Below are 20,165 nucleotides of genomic sequence, written 5' to 3'. Positions count from 1 at the left end.
CATGGTGGGGGCTAAAGGCCACCGGCACCATTTTGGTTAGTGGCAGCTGAGGCGCCAGGAGCAACAGATCACTCCCAGGCCCCCAACTGGACTACCAGGTATTTTCTTTGGGGGGGGGGGGAGGAGTCAGGGCTGCGATCGGGGGGGGGCGGGGCTGGGGGCAGCATGACGGGGGGGGGGGGGCAGCACAAGGCTGAAGTGCCTAGGGCGCCCAATCCCTTGCACCGACCCTGCCTGTGAGCAGCCTGGCCATGATCTCCAGCAGTTAGGCTGAGGCTGTCCATGTGTTTTTACCAAACTCCACTGTACTTATGGATTTCTTCAAGCCATTGGGTTTTATACCTCTTAACATACCAGGTCCCTAGGGCATGAGGTTTATATATATTTTTTTTTTTTGCGAACTATACATTGTTTTAATGGGGGGTGCCTAATAGTTGGTAGGTTGGTGCCACCAAATTCTATGGAGAGGAATACTGTGGTTGAGACCGGAGACTTGATTCTGATGGCAATGATGATAAAATTGCATTATTGCGAATCTTGAGGATTTATGATCTCCCTTTTTTAAAAACACAAAATTTCAGCGAGAATCCATGGGCAACCTGTGGACAGTAGAGATGTGAATCGGAACCAGAATCGGTTCGGATTTCAGTTCCGATTCACATCTCTAGTGGACAGATGCATGAAATCAGTAACTATGATGTAGCAGGAGCTTCACACGTGGGAAAGCAGTTAGAGGGAGCACTGACGACATATTCAGAGGGATCACTAGCCTAAAAGGAGAACGTCAGCTTAAGAGCTGACCAGGGGACCCTAAAACCAGACACACCAGTAAGCATAAGACTGCTGGCAACCTTGTGCAGAGGACCAGCTAGCAACCAAGCAAACAGGTGGGGCCGACTGGACTGGCACAACTAAGTCTGCAGGACAATCAGCGTGAGCTTTAAGCTTTGCCTGCAGGCAGAGAGAAGAAGAATGGGGAGGCAGGCAAGTGAGAGCCCAGAAGAAAGTGCTTGACCTGGACCTGCTTTAGGACTAAATCTGCCAAAAGGTACTGTGGGGAATTTAATGCTAAGTCCCTAGGGAGCTGGGTAGCAGAGCCCTTCTTTGTAAAGTACTATGCTGGGGTGATCCTGCTGTCTTAAAAGTGAAGTGGAGGACTGAACATTGAACACGGAATAAAGCTCTTGATTACAAGTAGGTGGCTTTGAGAGGTCTATTCCAGGTAGCAGTGAGTATATAGCCCACTGGTAATTCAGTGTACAGCAGTGAGTTTCTGGAGGTCAGCCTTGGGGAATCTCCATTTTCTTGTGAGACTGCCCTTGGCTTGTCAATAACAAAACAGAAATGCTAATGTTAAATACAAAATATTATCATTCACCTCTAGGCCACCAGTTCAGGTTGGTAGGGACGTGAAATGAGATGGTGGTCACAGTTCAGTTCCAGAGACCATTACAGAAGCGTTCAAATCATGGCCCTTTCAAATTCCTATGAACCTGTGAATTCTGCTGCTAAAGGTACCTGGTGAGAGAGCTGTGTATAGCAATGTTCATTGGGTTGCTTTTTATATTAAAAATTGCCCTACGTACGTGCTACTAAGAGAAACTGTTTTATTTCATCACGCAACATGTAGGAAATTATGCTAATATGGGCAGTATTTAAAAAAAAAAAAATGCTCTTTTGCAAATCAGCCTGGTCCAATCTGCTGCAGCAGTAATCCATGGCCTTGCGCTCATAAACTGGAATGCCACACAATTCAGGTGGATGTATATATTTGATCAGTTTACATTTTTTCCAGATGATTTACCTAATCAATGTCTGAAAGTGTCACGCTCCACTAGATTGATTCCAATGTTCATTAAAGTTAGTTAAGTATATGCATCTGTCTAATAAAATGGCACATTTGTTAAGCTTTCCAATGGCATTGAATAAAAGAATATGAAAATGTCCCAGCTCTTTATATTTGTAGAAAAGAGCTTGCATAATTCTTTAAGAGAAACAGCACCAAACTATCACTAAATCTAATGCTGATGTCTGCTTTCCATTCTCACACATCTCCGTTCAAAACAGTGCACTCCACGTTTTTCATTTTATATAATTGAGGAATTGGGGTGAGACATTTCTCCAGCAGAACCAAATTTGTAAAGCTGGTGAAATATCTCATGGTGACCCTGATGTGGTAGGAGGCAAACCTCTTAATGAAACAATTATCAGGTATTAAGATATTGTTTAATAAGAGACATGGACTTTTGCAAACATTGAATATTTATGATGATTTTGTGTTTGGTGGTAATGAATTGGTTCAAAAAAAATGTAGAGTAAGAGATCTAAAATGGACATCAACCTGAGCCGGGCCACCACTGCTAGTCTAGATTTCTCCAAATTCTGTTTTGAGTGACTGTTTATAATGTATATACATGATGTTGTCACTTTTCAAAGGGTTTAGGTACCTAACCTTGGGAGTTAAGCACCTAAATTAGTGCCTTTGAAAAGCGACTATAGTGACTAAATTTAGGCTCTTATTTTCACTAGGCACCTACATTTAGGTGCTTAAAAAAATGGACAGGTATGGGGGCAGACTCAAAGCAAGGAAAATAAGTTAATTAATATCTATCTATTTGTATATATTTATTTAGTTACATTTGTATCCCCCCCACAAACACCATTATCTGGTCCTCTTGACAGGTTACAGCAAATAATATGACCATAGAAGGTGTAAAATCAACAAACAAGAAATATGAACAAGCATCCTCAAAATCACAAAGCAATACCAGCAAAATCTAAACTCATGGAGGGTAACTTTCATACACATGGCCCCATGTATACGCATATATGGTCGCGTAAAGGTCTACGACAGTATTTTGTAATCTGTGCGTATCATATATAAGCAGATTATAAAATGTGTGTATGTTTCCTTACATGTGAAAATCTACAATGCATTGAAAGCGACTATATTTCCTATTTATTTTAAAAACATCTGCGCAAATGTTTTACGTGTGAAAAAAATTGACTATCTCAGAAGTTGTTATATTTTCAAACATGCATGCATAATTGAAATCACCAGTTTGCTGAAACCTCTACCAGTTCACCCAGGCCTTCTCCAGTTCCCCCAGACCTCTCTCCCAACCAGTCTGATACTAATTGTGCAAAATAATTAGCAGCTGTAAAATTATGCAAATGAATAAGACAAATGTATGCACGCAAGTTTCATAAAATAGCAAATTGCGCATGTGCCACTTGGTCCCACCCTGGAAAACCCCAGACGGCCCTATTGTTTGCACACAAATGTTCATGCCAGACTGAAAATACGCCTGTACTTTTGATGTTTATAAAATAGCATGTGTGTGTGAGTTTTGAAAATTCACCCCATAGAAAATAAAACAAACCACAGGACAAGAGCCCCCCAAATTACAAGAGTTCATGGAAAAGTGGATTGAAATAGACGAGACTTCACCAGTTTTAGATAGTTTGAGCATAACCTGACCTCCACAGAGAGGCTAACCAAGACTGATGGAATCCCAAAGGAAAAGTTGAGGAAAGTTGAATTGAATGTATAGTAAGCACAGTTAATAGAGCTGCCTGTGACTATGACTGTGAGTGAAATATGATAACTGGACTGACAGATATGAGGGACCTAACCTGTGCAATACCTTGAATGTTAAACTGGCAATTTAAAAATTAACCATTTAACACTGATTTTCAGCACTAGATGCCTAACTTACGGGTCCTAATTCTAGGGAAATTAATTGAAGGTCTATATATAGACCCCTAAGTTTAATGTTCTTACATTTAGGTGAATTTTCAACAGAAAATGTACACACCTCACTTTGGCTGAACATCCCCTAAATTTAGAGCCCTAGGCACTGAGAGATTAATATTCATTGGGCTTGTGAGCAGTAGAGTTATCCAGATAATAACTTTGCCTGGATATTTCCATTGGGTAACTTTCGGAGCTATTTTTCCAGCCAGACTTATTCGGCTAGCTTTAGCCTGATATCAGTGCTCACCAGCTGAAGTTTATTCTCACCTCCAGAATGCCCCCAGTGCCAACTCTCTTTTCCTAGCTAAATTCAGTGTAGGTAATGAATTATCTGAACACGATTAGCTGGAGACTGGGGAAATACTGAAATCTCGGTTTTTATGTGGGTAACTCCAAAAGTTATCCAGACAGATTTTTTGAATATCAACCTCTAAGCATATTTTGAAAATTGACCCGATTGTGATACATTTTTTGGGTCTGTGTGTATAAAATGATCTTCATGAGTATGGCTCTATTCTGTTTTATCCATTGCTGGAAGGTGGTGATGAAACCGCACAACACTGAAAAGCAAACTGCAAATTTTTAAAAATTGGTCCAGTCAAGCTACTTCCATGCTAAATTATGAAAAACCTAAAGAGTGAATTTTCAAATGAGTTACATGCTTAAAAATAGCATATATCATAGCAATTTTCAAAAGCCCATTTATGCACATAAAACTGTTCAGCCCTATGAAGTGAATTCTCAAAAGAGTTATGAGTGGAAAAGTAGCAATTTTCAAAACCTTTTACATCCTAAGGTCTTTAATGTGCTATTTTGCTAAATATCTTTCTGCCAGTATAAAATATGGTTCTTCCTTCCTCTATCATATCCATATATTACTGGACTTCTTTTTTTAATTTCTTTTTTTTTTTTAAACTTTATCATTTAAAATAATACAAGCGAAAAGTTCAGCTTGAAAATGGGGGTAAGTAGTCAAATACAAAAAAGTAAAAGCCAGTAAATAAACCAAAAAAACAAAACAATACTACTCCAAATTATAGTCAGAAGAGGAGCAAAGCATTATTTAGAGCAAAATCTAAAAGGAATTACAGCATAAATCTTGCTCAAACATACACATTAGGGCTGTGCATTCGTTCCCTACGAATTGGGAATCTGCAAAGTATAGGGCCATATTCGTTGTATTCATGGGGAAGCGAAATATATCGCGATTCCCCATGAATACAATTAATCTTCACCGAATTATTCGGCTGCCTAAAGGAGCCAATTTAAACAACCCCCCCCCCCCACCCTCCTGACCCCCCCCCCAAGACTTATCAAAACTCCCTGGTCGTCCAGCAGGGTGTATGGGAGCCATCCCCTGCACTCACACCCTCAGCTGCCGTATTCAAAATGGCGCTGATAGCCTTTGACCTACTATGTCACAGGGGCTACCGGTGCCATTGGTCAGCCCCTGTCATATGGCCATCAGTGCCATCTTGTGCTCCTACCATGTGACAGGGGCTGACCAATGGCACCGGTAGCCCCTGTGACAAAGTAAGGGCAAAGGCTATTGGCGCCATTTTGATTACTGGCAGCCAATGGCCCGAGTGCAGGAGATCGCTCCCAGACCCTCGCTGGACCACCAGGGACTTTTGGCAAGTCTTGGGGGACCCTCCTGACCCCCACAAGACTTGCCAAAAGTCCAGCGGTGGTCCGGGAGTGACCTGCACTCCGGCCGTCGGCTGCCAGTATTCAAAATGGCGCCGATAGCCTTTGCCCTCACTATGACAGGGTCTAACCGTCGGCCCCTGTGACATAGTGAGGGCAAAGGCTATCAGCGCCATTTTGAATACTGGCAGCCGATGGCCGGCGTGCAGGAGGTCGCTCCCGGACCCCCGGTGAACTTTTGGCAAGTCTTGTGGGGGTCAGGAGGGTCCTCCAAGACTTGCCAAAAGTACCTGGTGGTCCAGCGGGGGTCCGGGAGCGATCTCCTGCACTCGGGCCGTCAGCTGCCAGTAATCAAAGTAATACCCCCCCCCCCCGCCTCCACTCAGACTCCCATTCACATTACCCTCCCCCCCCCCCCCCCCCCGAGTCAGGCTCTGATTCACAAACACCAAACCCCCAGGTCAGGCTCTCATTCACACACACCACATCCCCACACCCCAATAAGACTCTCATTTATTTATTCACACACATGCACACACCACTGGGAGCCATTCTGCTGCTCCTCCTCTAGTGCCGGCCCTTGCGCTAATCAAACCACGCGAGCCTAGCACTTCCTCTATGCTGATCTCATGCATCATGAGATCAGCATAGAAAGCGTGCTAGCTGCGCGTGTTTTAGACAGTGAACGCCGGCACCGTGAAGTAGTAGGAGAATGAGCTCCGTCTTCTTTCTTCAGCCGCTAGTGAGATGGGGTCCACTGGTGGCCTCACAGGCCAATTCTTTTTCCCCGGCCGCTGGTGAGATGGGGTCTACCAGCGGCCTCAGGGACCGACTCCTGTTCTGGGCTGCTGGTGAGATGGGGCCCACCGGCGACCTCGCAGGCCTCTCCCTGCTCCTGATGCTGCTCCACCGGGTGTGCTGCCCTGTGCAATTGCACGATCTGAACACCTGGTGGCGCCGGGCCTGCTCACAGGGCCAGTCTCTCCCTTCTTCAACTGGCGGCGGCGGCACCGCAGGGCCTCTTCTTCGGCCACTGGCTCCAGGAACGCCAGCGGCAATACTGGGCCTCTTCGGCCGCTGGCTCAGGGAGCACCGGCGGCAACGCTAGGCCCGTTATTTGCCCCCCCCCGGCTCCAGGAAATGCAGGTGGCAGCGCTGGCCTCTGCCACTGCTGCAAGTCCTTGCTTTCGCTAATGGGATTTCCCCCGCCACATCACTGTTCCGCGCTGCTGCAGGACCTTCCTGCTGGTGGCAATGGCACCCCCCGCTGCCCCCCCCCCCTTTAGTGTGACTCTGTTTACCTCTACTTTGCATTTGTCTAGCCACATCAGGAAAAATATGAATGTTATAGCCCATAAAGAGAGCTTCTCTATTATAAAAGAATAACCTCAATTACGTTTTTTCCATTTTCAAAGAACAAGTAACCAAAAGAGTGGCATGATCATTTATAACATCATTAGACTGTTCTAGAAAATTTGTTAAGAGAATCAGACTGGATGACAGAAGTGACAGGTAGATTATCGTGCATGTTAATATATTGGACACATAATATAGCTTAGAAATAGACAGCATATGCTTATCAGAAATACCAAGAATATCTTTCAGGTATTGAGTTAATAACTGTCTAGGACCAATCAGAGAGGAAGGAAGAAAGTTTAAAAAGTGCAAATTAAGAACTCTGGATTTATTTTCCCGAGATCCTAAATGCTTTTTAAAATTAGTGACATCCAAAAAAGAAGCAGATTCAATGAATAATCATTCTCAATAATTTTAAGCCTCTCTTGCTGGCTTAATATAGAAGATTGTTGAGCAATAGCCTATTCCTTGATGGAATCAATAGATAAAGAAAACTCATCCAGCTTTCTCCTCACAATTCTCTCCAAAATTACTATGGCCTGCCTCACATCTTCAACACCAATGTTTGCAGGTCTCTGCAGAACAGAGTCAAACGAGGGTATTTCCTGCCCACCCGAGGGCTCTCCTGTACCTGAGTTCAGTGTCTGAATCTCGGAACTGGGCTCCTGGATTAAAAAGCGTTCATGTCCATCCGCAGACTCGGTGCTGGCGGAGACTGACTTCTGCCTCAGACTGAGCAACCGCTGCACCTGAATTCCCTCGCCTCGAAACTCCAGAAAACATCTGGGGAATAGTTGTCAACTGGAAGGACCAGGAACAGCAATTCTCTGAACTCTGCTTCTTCACTTGACTATATTATTGACAAGAAGGGGGCAAGAGAGCCAGAAGTCAATTCCCAGAGCTGGATGAAATCCAAACTTTGCCCTTAGATTTGCGGCTTCGGCGCACTGGCACCCTGCAGGGCGCCTCCTTTTCTGGAGTCTTCGAGCCCCTCCGGATGATGTCACACTTGGATTGAGAGCTGAGCAGCCAAGATGTTCAGGGATGGTAATCGGCAGCAGGGGAGCCTCGGGAGAATCCTTCACGCCTGCCGACCACCACAGAACTTCTCCTTTTGTGGAGTCCTGGGGCCCCTCCGGATGTTATCACAGACGGGGGAGGGAGAGCCAAGCAGCCAAGGTGTTGACAGGAGGGTAACGGGCAGCAGGCAGCCTTAGGAGAATCCATGCCCCTCTCTCTTTTTCTCAAACATAAAGGTTGGCAGTTACTACTCAGTTAAGAGTCAGTTACTATTCTGTGCCCATACTTAGTGCTCCTGGCACTAACATCCATCAGAACCTTTGCGCTTTGTAGCATTTCCGAATTCATCCACTCTTCAGAATGCATTGACCTCTCCCTAAGCCAGTTTAGTTCCTATCCTCTTATTATACCATCCATGCCAATCTTCTCCAAAGCAAAACAATATTTAAGTGCTTTTGACAGTTGAAAATGTTCTTTTCAGTAACAATACTATACCAGTATGACAGGATCGTTTACATTTTTCTCATATGGAGACTGACGATCTCCCAAAATATACCAGCCCTTTGTTAAATAGGATGTATTTGTATTTGATTGCCTGGCTCTGTCACTCATGAGAGTGGCTCCCAAACTGTTTCTGGGCCCAGCGTAGGGTCATTGAAGACCTCCAGATGCATCATGTGAAATAGAGTGGCATCCAAACAGAAATATCAAGGGGCGGCAAGTTCTGGTTTTCCACTGTTTTCAGAATCACATTTACAACATAAGCTTTGTGAACATTTGAACTTGGATTGAGCTTCATTTAATTCTGTGCTGAGTTTTCTGATTTTATACTTAGGGCCTGATGTACTAAAGGGCTTTTCCCCTTTGTGTGTCTGGGAACCAGCTGATGATGCATCTTGAACTAGCGAAGGTTGAGAACCCCAGATATTGAGGGTCCTTTTTTTTTTTATCCTGGTAGCTGCTGAAGTTTAGAAACTGATTTCAATAATACTTATTTGCCCAGCTGAAATATCAGGCTGCATATTTTATACAGGCAACTTAAGGATGTACTTGAAAAAATATGTGCATGCTACGGTTAGTTATCAGTTAATATAAACAAACTAATTATGGTCCCCTTTTTCATTAAGATCATTTCACTTCTGAGGAGAGATTATGGTTTGAAGATTTTGAAAACTCCCTCTATTACTTCTCCCCTGCCACTGTGAGTCTGCTGTGCTAATTTCAATCAAACACCCAATGCAGGCATGACACATACTTGTAAAATGTAAATACGGCATGGACAACTTGGAACATACTCAAGGAAAGAAAAAGAGTTGTGACCATCATGAAAAGCACACACTTTTTATCCAACAAATATGGAGACATACGGACTAAAAGGAGTTTTAAGAATACAAATAAAAATGAAATAATAGGGTAAGAAAAATGTAAGTAAATACTTTGAGAAATCACCTACAATGCATACTTAGGAGCTCATACTGTGTATGTGGAACGGTTAGAAAAATATGCCTTAGTTTTCAGGGCATTCGCTAGCATAGAATATTCAATCAAATAAATATTCGATCAGCGTATAGAAACAAGGAAAGAAGAGACTCCTGGATTTCTGGTGCATGTTCTCTTTAAAGGCAATGTGGGACATGATCTTTTGCAAGAAAAAGTCTGTAAACCAAACACTGCTTTTTCTTTTAAGATTTTGTGGCCATTACCTCTTGGTCAAACCCAAACCGACTACTGCCAGCTCCCCCTGAATTTATAACCTGCCTTGAACTTGGATTTGGAAAGGCGACTATATTTACATCCAAACCCAAGCCTTTTAGCTTTGCAGCATTATAGCATACACCTGTTCTTTTGGGAGGAGGAGGAGGAGGAGCTACTTTTCACCCCAATACAAAGCCCCGGAAGAGCACAGAGTAAAGCTGTATTACTCCAGCTTCAGCAATCGCAGCTTTTTAAGGAAGACGGCAGAGGGTGAATGAATGTCCTACCTGTAGAAATCTTTCACTAGAGGCATGCTTCAACAAAGCAAAAGAAACCATCTTGCTGAAAGTGTGGCAAGGTGATCTTTTTTTAATGACGATAAAAATGATTAAATTCTTTTGGTTTTTTCCAGCTGATGCATTTTTAAGTTTCCTTGCAGCACTGGGATAGAGAAAGAGCTGGCTCTTTAATAGCGTGCCTTCCAACTGGTGTTCCATGAATTAGCTCCATGCTTTAAAAAAGAGAAGATTGCTCTGGCAGAGCTGTAAAAGTGTCAAGGTGTTATGAATGTCCTGATGATAGAGCCCGGTTGTTATTTGCTGGGTAGTGAGGGAGGATAGCTAATGATGTGCAGCATGTAAGCCGTTTGTTGCTCTAATCCATCTGTGTGGAGGGGAGTGAGAAAAAAAAAAAAGCAGGGGAGAGATCCTGGGAAAATTACTTGGACAGCTGGAGATAAAGTGTACACTGATGGAGTCATCCAGAGGTAGCTGTCAACATGAGAAGTGTTTGCATAGAACACGGGCAATCCACAACATTTTTTTTTTGTCTGTGCAAGGATCTTGATTAAAAATACAGCTTTGTCTTGTCAATTTGGTGCCATTTTTTAAACTGGGCAATGTCATTTTAATCAATCTGTCATGTCTGGTGGGCTATTATATCAAGTCCCCTTAACGGGAGAATACCGGCTTACATTGGAATGCCTGAAATAAACAACAAGCAGATATTTTATTCACTCTGCAATGTTTTATGGACCTTTTTATATGGAACATTAACCATGCAACTTTGCTATCTAATTAAAAATAGCTCTTATCAATTTGATAGGCAGTTGTTTATACAAAAAAATATAAACATGAAAACAAAATTCTCTGCTTGTGGGAGTTGAGCACATTTCAAAGAACATATGATGATAATTTAGCTTCTCAGTTCTGAGAGTGATAAAAGATTAACTTTCCTATCTGGTATTAGTGGCTAAAGATAATATCACAGTTCATGGCTTTTGTTAGTTTAGTAATTCCTATCATATACAATATTTGTCAGAGTGCTGAAGAGATGTATTTTGGCTAGCATGTCCACTTGTGCATTCATATGGCAAATGGCACTGTTAAGAGTGTGGATGAGGCAGCATACAGACAGTTATAGACAAGGTGACCCTATAGCTCCATGTCAAAAGGGCAGGCAGAGTCAGCCCTGGATTCAGCCCCATTGCATGCATGGAAATGTAGTTGTGATCTCCCCAGAAAACTCAGGTCTGCGATTTGCATACGTGCTATACAGAAAAACAGAGACTGCCTTGTAAACCAGTGTTTCTCATGACTGTCCTGGAGGCACATCTAACCAGGCTGGGTTTTTTTTTTTTCTTTTTCCAGGCTCTCCATAATGAATATGCATGAGACATTTGTATCCTTTCGAACTGGTGTATGTAAATAGATTTCTTGTATGCTCCTTGTGGATAGCCTGAAAACTGTACTGGTTAAGGCTGCCTCCAGGGCAGTGTTGCAAACGCTTCTGTAAATCTCTTATCAGTCATACTAGTGTATATATTTTAACTTCACTAACTGCCATAAGTATCTCATGTTGCCATTTAAGCAGTTATAATGTGCAGGGTGGTACAGGAATTATGTCATGTTATCCTGCTTGATGCCACAATGGTGTCAATATTTTATAATTTTAGAGGAATTTAACTTGGTATTAAAATCTATATCAACGCGTGCTAACTTCTCCCTCCATCTGTCTCCCTGCTAATTACCAGCCTGCTTGAGCGCATGGGAAGGTGAAGGACCAGGAATCTAAGTGGCCCCCAATGACTGTTTATAACAAAAAACAAAATTGTGCCATTTTGACCAATCTCAAAGGAGTTTGTTTCTGATTCTGCATCTCTTCTGACATAGAAATCCTCAATAATATCATGACAAATAAGGACAGTAAAGCTCATCAAGTCTGCACAGTATACTTCCTGTTTCGAAGGCTTCGTACTGAGAATATCTCAGAATGGTCTGGAACATGGTGGAAAATCAGCAATGAATTGCCTTGCCTTCATGATCCAGATCAGCCTATGTGAACTTTTATCCTAAAGTGCAAGCTTGGAGATAGATGTCCCAATGATCTCAGCTACTTTGATCAGTAGAGTTTTCGCACAAAACAGCCAACATCTACGTTGGCTAATTATCTTCTCAGGTTCAAACTTCTTTACATCGGGAAGTGTTTAAGAAAGAGATTTGAAAGCATGAAAGAAAGATGTCAATCTCCACAATACAATATGAAATAAAACATCAAATAAAAACAAATAACTAAAATCTTACTAAAAACATGGAAAAAAATATATATATATAATTCAAACTTTGCTTCTTTTAAAAAATCTGAAAAAACAAATGAGAATCCTGGTGTTATGCTCAGGCTTGTGGACCCTTGGGCCGACGGGAGGATGGAATACCTTAGGAGGAAGATCCGTAGGTTCTCACGTCGGGTGGCGAGGCAGGAACAGAGGGCGTGACCAGCTGACCCTCGGCACTGGAGGCAGAGGCGACTGTAGAGGCAGACGAAGAGTCGTGATGTCGAGGAAGGAAGTGTGTCTTCGCCACTGGAAGTCCACGGTCCCCCCAGGAGGAGCCTGTAGCGACCCGGACTGCTGGGACTTAGGTGGACCTTTGGGAGGTCGAGCGTTCAGTGCAAGGGCTGGCTGGAGCTTCACCCCTGGAAGCCCGCGGTCCCCCCCGGGAGGAGCCCGTAGGGACCGGGCCGCTGGGACTTAGGTGGGCACTTGGAGACGATAGTCAAGAAGAAGTCCAAGGTCAAGTGCCAGAGGGTCGTCGCTCACCAGTCCGAGGTCACACACTGAGGGATCACCACTTGCCAGTCCGAAGTCAAAACCAGAAATCACCGCTAGCCAATCCGAAGTCACACACCAGGAAACACTGCTAGCCGATCCGAAGTCAGGAACCGGAACACCAAGACGAGACAGGAACAAGGATTCAAGACACAAGAACTCACCGAAGCAAGCAGACCTGACCAACCACGGAAGTTGCCAAGTCAAGAAATGGTCAGAGGAAGTCTCCTTTTATACTTCCTCTGGCCTAATGGATTGGAATCAGCTGTAGACAATTAAAGGGATGAGGTCCCTTTAATTCTGGTGAAGAGGTGCGGCCTAGCGCCTAAGATGGCAGTGGCCATCTTGGATCTCGGGCCGTGGAGGAAAGCTGCTAGCTACTGCGAGGGAGGAGCAGGAACGGCTCCTAACCCGGCGGCTAGCCCGGAGGCCCTGGCACATGAGGTAGGGCAATCTGCCCCGACGCTGCCGCGGCGGCCGCCACGGAGCTCAGGAAGGGGGGCACGCGGATGGCCGTGGGCACGGAACACCACAACACTTGGCATTAATATCTCATTCACTTGTTGTCCTCTTTGGTCAAATCATACTGACCACATACCCTCGCTGACAAACCACTAGAATGCATAAAACCGAAATCCTAAAACAACTCAAGAACAAATAAAAAAAACACAGGGTTGTTAACTCATCAGTAGAACGAACGTCGAGGCCTGCTGGAACAAGAAAGCTTTTAATAACTTGTGAAACTTTATAAGAGAGGTTTCATCCTTAATTGTTATGGTTGTGGAACCTTGGGCCAACTGAGACGGTGGATGGAATACTGTGGGAACCCACAGGAAACGTCACAGCCGGGAGGCGGTGCTGAAGAAGCTCCGGAGAAGACTTCACCACTGGAAGCCCGAGGTCCCCCCAGGAGGAGCCCGTAGGGACCCGGGCCTCTTGGACGTAGGCGGGACCCTATGCGACCAAGGATCCAGGCAGCGTCCGGAGAGATGGAAGGATGGTTGGACCCAGGAGGCGAGAGTCTTCACCCTCGGAAGCCCTCGGCTCCCCCGGGAGGAGCCCGTGAGAGCCCAAGCTGCTGGGTCTTAGGAGAATCCTCTGTGCCTGTGAGTACCAGATACCTGCGGTGGTGGAAGAAGCCGAAGTCGGAGTCCAGGAGCGGAGCCGGGTCAGAAGCGAGAAGTCAGAGATCCTAACCAAAGCCAGGGACGAAAGCTGAAGACGAAGTCAGGAGACGAAGCCGGGTCAGAAGACAGAAGACAAACCAAAGCCAGGGGCGGATGCTGAAGACTTAGGCAAGGGACGGAGCCAGATCAGATGCCAGGAGTCAGCAGAGACGGACCGGAGTCCAATGCAGCAACTAGAGACACAGAGGAACTGTGTGAACCTCGTTGCAAGGCGAGGTACTGCTGCAGCTGCCGGGTTTAAATAGCCCAGCAGCATCTGACGCCAGCAGAGAGCTGTCCGAGGTTTCCCGCGCTGGCCCCTCCACGGTGTCCTCACAGGGAGGACAATGCGGAGGGCTGCATCTCGGGCCTGGGAGGCTGAAGTGAAGGCGTTCCCACGGTCGGACCGGGCCGCATGGTGAGTGCAGGTCCCGGGGCACGGTCCGGGACCGTAACAGTACCCCCCCTCCTACGCCCCCTCCCTGGAGGCCGGGGTTTACCTGGATGATCCAGATGAAACTGGTGGAGAAGGCCTTTGTCCAAGATGTTGGCGGCTGGTTCCCAGGAATTCTCTTCAGTGCCGTAGCCTTCCCAGGAGAGGAGGTACTCCCAGTGCCTGAGGCGGAACCATAAGTACCTCTTTAACCTGATAGACTGTGTCTTCCTGTGCCTCAGGAGTGGCTGGTGCAGGCGACTTCTTGTGGTAGGGAGAGAGAACCAAAGGCTTCAACAGGGAAACGTGGAAGACGTCGTGGACCCTGAGCGTGTGCGGGAGACGGTAGGAGACTGCCCCTATCCTATCTTTGACAGCGAAGGAGCCAATGTACCTTGGGGCCAAACGCATCAAAGGAAGCCGTAAGTGGAGGTGTTTGGTGCTTAACCACACCTTCTCCCTGGGAAGGAACACTGGAGCCGGCCATCGCAAGCGGTCCGCAACTTTCTTCATAATAACCGCCGTGCGCTGGAGTCTCTCCTGAGTGGATTTCCAGATCTGGTGCAACTGTTGGGCAGTGATCTGTATGGCTGGAGATGGCACTTCTAACGGTACTGGTAAAGGAGGCCATAGACGTCTGCCGTAGATCATGTAAAAGGGAGACTTACCACTGGTGGAATGCTTGTGGTGATTGTAAGAGAACTCCGCCCACGGGAGCAGAGCCACCCAGTCATTTTGCAGGTCTCCTACGAAGGAACGGAGAAACGTCTTCAAGGTCTGGTTTGTGCGCTCTACTTGACTGTTGGCTTGGGGATAGAAGGCGGTTGTGAAGTCTAGCTAGACCCCAAACTTTTCACAGAGCGCCCTCCATACTTTGCCGTAAACTGGGAGCCCCTGTTCGAGGCGATGTGGAGGGGGAGCCCATTAAGGTGAAAGATATGCTGCATAAACAAGTTTGCCAGTTCAGGTGCTGAGGGCAGTTTAGTGGGCACAAAGTGAGCCATCTTAGAGAATCTGTCTATAGTAACCCAGATCACTGTTTTCCCTTCTGAAGCAGGCAGATCTACAATAAAGTCCGTGGACAAGTGGGTCCATGGCTCTGTGGGAACAGGCAGAGGCTGGAGAAGACCCCAGGGATGGCCAGTCTTCTGTTGGGCACAGGTCGGGCAGGAGTTAACGTAGAGACGGACATCCCTCTTAAACTGAGGCCACCAGTAATAGAGAGTAACTCATGGATCCTGGCTACTCCCGGATGGCCCGCAGTTAGGGAGTCGTGGGCCCAGGAGAGGACCACCTTCTGCAGTCGGAGGGGCACCACAGTCTTCCCCATCAGGACCATGTCGGAGGCCGCGAGGAGCACTTTGGCCGGGTCAAGGATGTACTGTGGTGGATTAGGGGTGTCCTCCATCTCCGCTGTATGGGAAAGGGTGTCTGCCCGGATGTTCTTGTCTGCCAGCTGTTAGCGGAGCAGGAAGTCGAAGAGAGACCACCGGACCTGCCGGGGATGAAGGTGCTGGGCGCGGCATAGGTATTCTAGGGTCTTATGGTCTGTGTACACAACCATCGGGTGTTGGGCCCCTTACAACCACTGGCACCACTCTTCGAACGCCAGTTTGATGGCCAGCAATTCTTTATCCCCTATGCCGTAGTTCTTTTCTGCAGGCGAGAATTTGCGTGAAAAGTAGAAGCAGGGTAGGAGTTTACCTCCAGGGGATAGTTGACTTAGGACGGCCCCGACAGCTGTGTCGGAGGCGTCGACCTCAATGACGAACTGTCATTGAGGATCTGGGTGCCGGAGGCATGTGTCCTGGAGAAACGCCTCCTTCAGTTCCTGAAAGGCTAGTATGGCCGTCGCCGGCCAGTTCTTGGCGTCTGCCCCCTTCCTGGTGAGAGCCGTCAGTGGTGCCACCACCTGGGAATAGTGTGGGATAAACTGCCGGTAGAAGTTGGCAAACCCGAGGAACCACTGAAGCGCCTTGACCCCCACAGGTTGAGGCCAATTCTTGGTAGCAGCAACCTTCTCTGGGTCCATATGGAACCCCGTGGAGGATACGATGTACCCAAGGAAGGGTAACGATTCCTGTTCAAATAAGCATTTCTCAAACTTGGCGTAAAGCCGATTATCTCGTAGCTTCTGTAATACTTGACGGACATCATGGCAATGTGTCTGCAGGTCCTGGGAGTATATAAGCACGTCATCTAAGTAAACTATTACCGAGGTATGTAACATCTCTCGTAGAACCTCAGTCCCGCCGAGTAATGCTGTTCAAGCCACGGTAGTCTATGCAAGGTCGGAGGGACCCGTCCTCCTTTGCTACAAAGAAGAACCCCACTCCAGCTGGGGACTTGGATGGTCGAATGAACCCTCGATCCAGGTTCTCCCGAATGTACGCAGACATGGCCTGAGTTTCGGTAAGGGACAATGGGTATACCCGCCCTCATGGCGGTGTGGTACCGGGGAACAAGTTGATCGCACAGTCGAAGGGGCGATGCTCCGGGAGGATCTCAGCTTTTTCCTTAGAAAAGATATTGCGGTAGTCCTGGTAGTGGGGAGGCAGTGCCAAGGAAGTTGTCAGCAGAGGTACTGGTGGCTGTGGGACAGTGGCCAAACAGGAGTCGAAGCACGAGGGACCCCAGGACACCACCTGGAGGGTATCCCATGCGATTACAGGCGAGTGCTTCCGCAGCCAAGGTAGCCCCAGGATGACCGGATGCATGGACTTTTCCAGGACGAGGAACAAAATCTCCTCCTGATGCAGGATTCCAGTGCGTAGCGTGAGAGGCCTGGTACACGTAGTGATGGTCCCAGGAAGAAGTCTCCCCTGAATAGAAGACATGTGGAGAGGGGGTTGTTGGGGTTGGAGTCCAATCTGGAGTTGCTGGACCAAGTCATGGAGGATGAAGTTCCCCCTAGCCCCGGAATCGATTAGGGCTAACGTATCAAACTCTCCTTCGGGGAGGAGTAAGGTCACCGGAACGGTGCACGGGGAGGCAGAAGTGGTGTGACCTAGGGTTAGCTCCCTGACTGTCCCTAGGTCTGAGTGTTTCCCGGATGCTCGCTACAGCGGGCAAGGAAATAGCCCTTGCCCCGCAATACAGGCACAGGCCCAGGGACCAATGTCTCCTCCTTTCTTCTTGAGAGATGGGCCCCCGGCCCACCTGCATGGGTTTGGGATCTTGAGCCCCAGGAGAGGTAGAAGGAGAGTGGCCACTTCAGGAAGGTGTGGTTCCGGAGCTCCCGGGTCTGTGAGCAGACCTCCTCTCCCGGAACTGGCGTTGGATACGGTGGTCCATGCGGCCCGCTAGATCAATGAGATCGTTCAAGTCATCTGGGAGATCTCTGGCCGCCAACTCATCCTGAAGTCTTGGGGAGAGACTTTCCAAGAAGATACCATGCAGGCTATCACTCCCCCAGTTCAATTCAGCGGCAAGAGTCTGGAAGTCCACGGCATGTTCAGCCAAAGGCCGGTTACTCTGACGCAGCTGGAGCAGTTCTGATGCGGCCATGGATCTGCGGGAGGACTCATCGAAGACCCGCCGAAAGGTGACGAACTGTACCAGATTGTCCAGGCAGGAGTCCTGATGCTCCCAGAGGTTGGAGGCCCACGCTAAGGGTCTCCCATCCAGCAGGGAGATAATATAGCTCGTCTTGACCCGGTCCATCGGAAACTGAATTGGAAGGAAATAGAATCGAATATAGCATTGGTTCAGGAACCCTTGGGAAAGCTTCGTGTCCCCTGAAAACCATTTGGGTGGTGGCATCTGTATGGGTGCCATTGGTCCGGTATTGGTCCCAGCTCCAGGTACCGGAGGACTGGAAGCAGTGACTCTGCCAACGTGGTCAGCTAGTCCCTGCACCGTTGCCATCAGGGAGTCGAGGCAAGTTTGCTGCTGTTGCAGCCTCTGGGCAATACCCGGAATGGCTTTCAAGCATGCAAGATCCGCCGGGTCCATGGCCTTGCAAACTGTTATGGTTTTGGACCCTTGAGCCGGCTGAGACAGTGGATGGAATACTGTGGGAACCCACAGGAAACTTCACAGCTGAGAGGCGGTGCTGAAGAAGCTCCGGAGAAGACTTCACCACTGGAAGCCCGAGGTCCCCCCAAGAGGAGCCCTTAGGGACCCAGGCCTCTTGGACTTAGGCGGGACCCTATGCGACCAAGGATCCAGGCAGCGGCCGGAGAGATGGAAGAAGAGGACGGCTGGACCCAGGAGGCTGGAGAGTCTTCACCCTTGGAAGCCCGCGGCTCCCCCGGGAGGAGCCCGTGAGAGCCCGAGCCGCTGGGACTTAGGAGAATCCTCTGGGCTTGCGAGTACCGGATACCTGCGGTGGTGGAAGAAGCCGAAGTCGGAGTCCAGGAGCGGAGCCGGCTCAGAAGCCAGAAGTCAGAGATCCAAACCAAAGCCAGGGACGAAAGCTGAAGACGAAGTCAGGAGACGAAGCCGGATCAGAAGCCAGGAGTCAGCAGAGACGAATCGGAGTCCAACGCAGCAACTAGAGACACAGAGGAACTGTGTGAACCTTGTTGCAAGGCAAGGTACTGCTGCAGCTGCCGGGTTTAAATAGCCTGGCAGCGTCTAATGTCAGCAGAGAGCTGTCCGAGGTTTCCCATGCTGGCCCCTTTAAATCGGCAACCCTGGCCCGCGTGCGCGCACCTAGGGGGCAGGGCCAGCTGCGGATCGACGTCAGCATCTCCCTCGCAGGGAGGACGCCACGGAGGGCTGCATCTCGGGCCTGGGAGGCCGAAGTGAAGGCGTTCCCGCGGCCAGACTGGGCCGAAAGGTGAGTGCAGGTCCCGGGGCATGGCCCGGGACCGTAACATTAATCTGTTCAGGTAATGTGCTCCATAGGCTAGGATCTTCAACATAGAAAAGCCTGTTCATGTATTACAGACAGCCAAATATGTTTCAAGGAAGGAATATTCAGCAGGGTTTTGGAAGCAGATCTTAAACAGCGAGTGGGTTGGTAAATTTTTAATGCCGCATTAACACTTGCTGGAGTAAGGCCATAAAAGCCTTTGTAAACTAGTATTAGCATCTTCAATTTCACCCGCCACATGATTGGCAACCAATGCAGCCTGTATAAATTAGGAGTAATATGCTCATGAATAGATGCATCTGAAATCATCTATGATACCACACTTTAACTGCAATGCACATAAAGGATATGGTAACCCATTATATAATGCATTACAGTAGTCCAGTGAAGACATAACTAACAAAATATTCAAGACTTAAAAAAAGCTCTTTTTTGTTACATTCTATATTTGTGGGTGTAAAGAAAGTGTAAACATAGTCGCCCCATGATTTCGTACTTGCCTCAAGAGAGAGGGGTTCTAAATAGATAACGTCATTCTTGTTCATATTCAATACTAGCTTGTTCTCAGATAACCAACTGTTTAAGGTTCATAAATACTCAGAAATCCTAGTTAAGGCCCTATCAAATGACTTTTCACTAGGTATAAAAAACTGTGTCAGAAATTCATTGAAGATACAGAATCTATGTAGGTGCCCAATGTTAATAATCAGCAATAATCGTGAAAGGCCCAAAGACTAATTACTGTTTTATAGCCTATAAATACCTTTAATTTTCTCTAGCAGTTTTTATCTAATATCGCAATAAAAACTTTCTATTGAAACATAATATTTTATGTACACATCATATAATACAATACCTTATGTATATTGAGGACATTAATAGTAACAACACTCATCCATCACTCATACACACCATTAAAACCATATAGCTGCTAGCTAACACAAACCAACTAACTCACCTCTATATCATAACCACATTCTTTTTAGAATTTTTTTACAATGAAAAATGTCAAGCTCCCCTTACTTGTTACAAATAACACCCCCAACTCCCTATTTCGTTAGATTCCTAAACTCCCATTAAATTCCTAAACTCCTGGCAAGGGCCACTTGTTTCACCACCTACTGGTGGCTTCTTCAGGGGACAATTCCAAATGGAATCCTTGTCTG

The 20,165-nt window shown here is 46.9% G+C and overlaps 1 protein-coding gene across 5 annotated transcripts in view; it reads right to left on the bottom strand.

Annotated features, from left to right (window-relative positions):
* The window catches only part of MAF (MAF bZIP transcription factor), a 438,038-nt gene that overhangs the window by 8,261 nt on the left and 409,612 nt on the right, over nt 1–20,165 (bottom strand). Inside the window, exon 1 of one of the 5 annotated variants that reach the window (XR_003857666.1) lies at nt 9,763–9,992. The exons of the other annotated variants lie outside the window; for them this stretch is intronic. The gene's annotated coding sequence lies outside the window, so the exon portion shown is untranslated. Of the gene's footprint in view, nt 1–9,762; nt 9,993–20,165 lie in introns of those variants that run through there. 5 annotated transcript variants of the gene reach the window in all.

Source organism: Rhinatrema bivittatum, chromosome 7 (genome assembly GCF_901001135.1).
Source record: "Rhinatrema bivittatum chromosome 7, aRhiBiv1.1, whole genome shotgun sequence".
NCBI classification, from domain to species: Eukaryota; Metazoa; Chordata; class Amphibia; order Gymnophiona; family Rhinatrematidae; genus Rhinatrema; species Rhinatrema bivittatum.
The sequence above is the reverse complement of the archived record's forward strand: the minus strand, read 5'-3'. Positions and strand labels throughout refer to the sequence as shown.